Source organism: Pterocles gutturalis, unplaced genomic scaffold, assembly GCF_000699245.1.
Source record: "Pterocles gutturalis isolate BGI_N339 unplaced genomic scaffold, ASM69924v1 scaffold5908, whole genome shotgun sequence".
Lineage (NCBI taxonomy): Eukaryota > Metazoa > Chordata > Aves > Pterocliformes > Pteroclidae > Pterocles > Pterocles gutturalis.
Genome location: NW_010125455.1, coordinates 7,902 through 14,705, shown reverse-complemented (window position 1 = coordinate 14,705; position 6,804 = coordinate 7,902).

Sequence of the window (6,804 nt, the reverse complement as noted above, 5' to 3'; positions counted from 1 at the left end):
ATGCAAATCATAACTAGCTAGTTAAATGGGTCACTTGAACGCAAGACAAAAGGGATTTGTTTGCAAAAGAAACTACTGCAACAGCCTCAGAAGGCGCTCAGAAAGCAGAGGTTATTTCTGGTGAAGACAAACCCCACCCCTTTCCCAAACAAAACAATTTAATGAGGGTTGGAAGGATTGCAAAATCACCCACACAAGTAGTTTGTTCAAATAAGGGAATCAGCAAGGGTAAGGGAACACGGTACCCAGTGCAGGGCTGAGACCCAGGAGGGATTTGGAGAGGCTGTGGAACCCGTTCTTCAGTGTCTGCTATCAACATCACCTGCAGGCAGGAAGGCTCTGGCAGAGTTGAGGCATCACAGGAAAATTAGCATCCACTCTGTACTGCCACTCCAGCCCGCTCCTGGTCCCATCCAGCCAGTGCTCCAAAACACACATCAGTTTGGTGATTAACTGGTGGATTCAATCAGCCTTTAAATCAACAGCAGTGCAAACACATCCGATGGTCAGTTTTGATGCTCTTTACACATGCTTGTCACAGGCAAATCCTCTGATAGAGTGAGGTTTCTCAGTGAATTTATAGAGAAACCATTTAATGTAAAAAGGTATTGCCACGACCACTTAGCCAACAGTGTCAGCTACCAGACTCTGCAGATAAATTGCTCAGAGAATCAAGTTTCTTAAAGGTACAAGCTGTACTTGGCCTCAAAGGAAGCTAAAACCCCATAATTCAGTGCAGAACTGATTCTTCACTCAAGAGTCTACTCATGGCACATCATGGCTGGACGATGTTGAGAAAGGCTCTAATCACAGGCACCTGACAGTACAAAGGACACCCGATACTGACACAGCCACCATAAGTCTCCACCACTGAGCTTACTGCTAGGGAAACACGTCTAGGCACTGGCAGAGACTTGCACCCCTCTGGCAGGAAGGATGTGCTGAGGTTCCTCCAGGGAGACAGCTAACGGAGGATGGTTCTTCCACAGAGAGACCACGTACTGCTTCTTCACAGGGCTTTTCCATCTTTCTGACAAAAGAGGCAATGTAGTGTAACCCTTTTATCATGAGGATGACACAACAGGCAATGGTCCTCAGCCACATCTCAATCAAATTAACCTGTGGCAAATATACTTTCTGCATTCAGCTGTGGAGGCTAAATGGAAAAAGGATTGATTGTAATGGTCCAGACACATGGTATCATAATGTGGGAGAGAAGGAGTTCTTGCTAACAAAGTGCTCTGGGAACACTTCCTCACCATTTACTTAATTTAAAGGTTATTAAGCATGTTTGGAGCAAACTTATTTTTCATAGGTACTCCAAATTTTGAAAGATTATGTATGTCTCATACTGAGAACTAGCCCAAATGACAGATGTAACGGGTAGGTCCATTTAAAAGTTACATATGTAAGGGTTTATTTTCAGATAGTGATGCAAAATACAACAGTAGATCATCTTCTTTGAAAATATCAGTCTAAAAAGGATAATATTCTAAAACCATTTAATGTAAGAGACACTTTAAAACAGGCTGGTGAAAGACTTGAGAAAGCTGGAAGAAGAAAGGCCATTTAAAAAAAAAATCACTAACCTTCTTGTTTTAGGAGGATTCTGATTAAGTAAAAACTAATTTTCATTAAACTAAAGGTTCTAGGTTTCTTGAAAATTTTCCATCTTCACCTCAGAAAATCTAAGGCTAGAGAGATGCTTAGATCCTCTGCAAAAACCAATTATCTTCTTCACCCTTTTCTGTACACAGAAAGCATGGAGCACAGAGACATCTGACACTCATTGCTCTCACCTGATCAATAAATAAAACATTGTTCCTATGGTTATTTTTAAAAGTGGAAATTTTAGAAGGGAAGAGAGGAAGGAATGCATTAACGCTGTCAAATTTTTTTCAGCAGTCATTGGTTTGTATAAAGGTTTGGCATGTACCAATAGGCAGAGAAGTGCTTGTTAAGTGTAAGTTTGCATATGTCTGTTATTGCCATGTCCAGATACCTACACAGCCCTCTGCTTACAGAGTATCCATTCTTCCACTGCCATGTATCTGAACCGTAACTTGAACAAAAGCGTCACTTTGCACTCCCTAGTTCTGAAAGTTGTGGTTTAAAAATATAGGGCAAGAATAATATTCTACAACAATAGAAGAGCTAGTAGTAAACACACAAACTTTTGATACTTTCCTATTAGAAACCAGGTTACTCTATAGCGCAAAACTTTAACTATTCTTGAGGAAATGGAAAAAAAAAAAAGGCAGCTTCAAGATGTTATCGTCTCTCTGTCGAGATACACAACCTACTCAAGGAGGAAACACACACCGATAGAGGTGGACAATCAGGCCAAGATAAAACGATGACAAGCTGCTAACATTTCAGAATTTCTTTGAATAGCAGGTGCTGGCTGAGTATACGCAATACTAGTGAGCAGGAAAGAGCTTTTCATTTTCAGAAGTCATTGTCTTGAATCACAGAACTAAGAGGGCACTGCAAGAGACAGACTGCAAGCCAGTAACATAACTTGGTGGCAACCATAAGTGACACAGAACAGAAAACAAACAAACAAAAACCGAACACCCTTACCAAAACACACTTCAGAGCATTTTAGATGAGGAGGCATTCATTATCACGGTAGCAAAAAGACAGCAACAAACTTCCCATGAGGAAAGGACCCCTGTCCAGCATACAATCCAGAAGGAAAATGAGACCACCACACATGGTTTCTGGCATGACAACAGATTAGAAGGGCCTCTCGGGTCATCCAAGACTCTGCTGTCACTTGCACCTGCAACACAGTATTCCTTTCATAAGTGGAGAACTGTCCCCTTTACACAACAAAACAACTTTTTGTGTTTGCTCTATCCTGCTTATTTGAAGTAAGGGAATGAGATTGACTATGCTCCAGTTTTCGGAGATCTCTCCTTTAATACCAGCGTGAGCTGTCTTTCCAGCCACAATAATAAAACCCCTCTTCACAGCTTCATTGACCAGCCCCTCCTCAGAGCTGTTTGGAGCACAGGGACGGGACAGGGAAAATGTCACTTTGAGGAACAAATACAAAGCTGCTGCTATCTAGACTGAACACTTTATTGCTCTGTGCAGCTTTCTGATAGTCCTGCTTCCTAGCGGTTTCACAGTGTTGTCAGGAAAACAAGCCCAAGCCTATGAAGAAGAAACATTGTCAAAGAGGGGCATGTTTGAAGGACAAATGCAGCTTTGCCCACCTCAGACTGGGGGCACAGAACCTTTATGGGTTTCTTGTAAGTACAAGAGGAGAGTTCATCCACTTGCTTATGCCACCACACTGATGGCGTGATGGGTGGGCAGGAAGGTGGTAGTGGTGGAGGAGGAACAGCAGCTGGCTTTTGCTATGCTGACTACACAGTACCACACGGGGAGCTCACACTGGAGTCCTAGGAGCTTGCTCACATGCAGTGACAAGAGTCCTCAGTTCTCACGCTCAGTCTGATGGGGTTCTTCCTCCTCCTCTTTTGTTTCTCCTTTTCCTTTGATACGCTTCCTTTTCACTTTCACTGGCCCATACAACAGTGTTAGAGACATGTGCCATTTCCCCTGTGCACACAGACACACAAGGACGCCTCTTTTTCGTCTATTTTGATCTTGCTGTGTGTATCTGCCTTATGCTTATTTCCAACACTAACCAGTATCAATAAACATCTCCCATGGTTAGACCATAAAATACTGAGGAATACAAATCAGTCTTTAATCTCACCACTTTCTTCCAGAATTGGAGCCCTCTTCACTTTTTTGAGCAAGGGTGTCTGCATTTGCATACACATATGTGACCACAAACATACACACACAGGCCCCAAGCTTCCCTTTAATGCAGCCAGCCTCTGAATGTGGCATAAGCATCCGCTGGTGCGAAGGGCCTGCACCACACATGCTGGGTCAAGGCCTGTCTCAGTAGCTGTTAGTGTGCTTACTCATCTCTCTTTTATAGAATTACTCCATCCTCAGTGTCTGCTCTGTTTTTCTGTCTCCCTCTAATACCATCTAATACCACTTAGGGAACCCAAGCCAGCAGTCCAAGAACTCTTCTTGCTCCCTTTACACCCCCAGCAAAGCACACAGTTACAAAGCAAGATAGCTACACGCAGATCCATCACCCCACACAACAGAGAGGGGCAGTCCTCTTTCTGTATGAAATCTGCTTCTCACTGAAATCCGTTCTGACAAAGAAATCTTTACACAAGAGTGAAGAAAAAAGGTGACCCTCATTTTAGCTAACAATTAAAGACTGTTTTCTTCATTTCAGGGCAGAGACAAAAGACACAGACAAAGGCAGGCGATCTTGCTTTTGCTGATAGTTAAAGTTATCAAGAAAGGACTGGGAACCTCTAACATTCCATTTTCTCTCCATAACAATCCTTCTTTTGGAAGCAAGGATAAGATTTGAAAACCGAGATTTACACGTCAGAAAAATAGGTGCTGATACAAGAGGAGTGGACAAGTACACAGGATTCCCACTGCCCAGATTAAAATCACAAGATATGATTATTCTCCCAGCTCCTGAAAAAACAGACAAAAAACATACCCAAACTGTACTACATAAAATAACCACCAGTGTTTCCTCTCAAAGTGCAGAATAGCACCTTCCAGTCCTTTTGACCAGAGCTGAGGCTTGCCTGCCCTAGTATTTCAGACAAATGAGGAACTGGACAAGCTGAGCAGTTAGGCCTTATCTGCCTAAGTTACAGATAACTAATGACTCTGAAAAAAACATGATATTGGACAAGCTGAGCAGTTAGGCCTTATCTGTCTAAGTTACAGATAACTAACGACTCTGAAAAAAACATGATATCAGCACGTATCATAGAATGGCTAAGGTTGGAAAAGACCTTAAAAATCTTCAAGTTCCAACCCCCCTGCCCGTGGGCAGGGACACCTCCCACTAGACCAGGTTGCTCAAAGCCTCATCCAGCCTGGCCTTGAACACCTCCAGGGATGGGGCATCCACAGCTTCTCTGGGCAACCTGTTCCAGTGTCTCACCACCCTCACAGTGAAAAATTTCTTCCTAATGTCTAGTCTAAATCTACCCTCTTTCAGCTTATACCTATTACCCCTCATCCTCTCACTACACTCCCTGATACAGAGTGCCTCCCCATCTCTCCTGTAGCCCCCTGCAGGTACTGGAAGGCTGCTATTAAGTCTCCTCAGAGCCTTCTCTTCTCCAGGCTGAACAACAAGGTCCCTCTGGATGGCATCCCTTCCCTCCAGTATGTTGACCGCGCCGCACAGCTTGGTGTCATTGGCTAAGTCGTTGAGGGTGCACTCGATCCCACTGTCCATGTCTCCAACGAAGATGTTAAACAACACTGGTCCCAGTACCGACCCCTGCGGAACACCACTTGTCACCGGTCTCCACTTGGACATTAAGCCATTGACCACAACTCTTTGAGTGCGGCTGTCTAGCCAATTCCTTATCCAGCGAGTGGTCCTTCTGTCAAATCCATGTCCCTCCAACTTAGAGACAAGGATGTCACGTGGGACTGTGTCAAAGGCTTTGCACAAGTCCAGGTAGATGATGTCAGTTGCCCTTCCTTTATCCACCAGCACTGTGGCCCTGTGTCATAGAAGGCCACCAAATTTATCAGGCACGATTTTACCTCAGCAAAGCCATGCTGGTTGTCACCAACCACCTGCTTGTTTTCCATGTGCCTTAACATAGATTCCAGGAGGATTTGCTCCATGATCTTGCCAGGCACAGAGGTGAGACTGACCGGCCTGTAGTTTCCCAGGTCTTCCTTATTTCCCTTTTCCAGTCTGTGGGAACTTCACCAGAGTGCCACGACTTCTCAAATATGATGGATAGCTGATGGATATATGATGGATACATATGCTTGGCAACTTCATCTGCCAGTTCCTTCTGGACCTGCGGATATATCTCATCAGGTCCCATGGACTTGTGCACCTTCAGGTTCTTTAGATGGTCAGGAGCACAGATTTTCATTTACTCTCAGATACTGCACAAAAGCACCACATCCCCTCTCACAGGGTTAGAATTGGCCCAGACATGGAAGAGACGGAAAGCTGTTTTAGGAGGAAAGGTGAAAAATTACTCAACAGCAGGACAGAGAGGATTATCTTGAACAGCCCAGCACTGCTTTTTCAGTGACCCTGGTTTTCATCATCATCCTTGTTCCATTTTGGAAAGATTGCAATGATGATAATAAAAGGAAAAGCAGGTTGATCTCTATCACACATCTGATAAAAAAAATAAAGAAATTATTCTAGCAGATATCCCTGACCTTCAGGGAACTCATGACTAGGGCTGTTTGCTGACCCAGCAAACACAGCCTTGGTAGAAGCACCTACTGAAAAAGGAAAAACACAAAACAAAAAAAAACCAGCCATGATATAAAAATACCTATTTCTGTGTCATTCTCATCAACGGTATCTCACAGAATCCTTGCCATTACAGACTTATTCATTTTGTCAGGATTTATTTCTTCTAAGACATACTTATATTAAGCATGGACTTAGGAAATGAGGAGAGTGAAGGCCTCAGAATTAAACAGTTTAGTTTTGGAACACTGTTTTGTAGTTAAGACATGCCACTCGGTCTGGCTAGAGTTGCAGTGATTTAGAAGAACTATGTGCAGAAGTTGTGAACTAATTAGAAATTAGGGGGTGCTGTACCCCCATCAATGACAAGCAGGAAAAAATTTAAAGTTAGCAAGAGCCGAAGAATTTAATAAATTAAAAAAAAAATCTAACATTTTTGTTTCTGGTGATGTTTCCCTGAAAACAGAGAACAATCTAGACACTGTTTTTTCTTT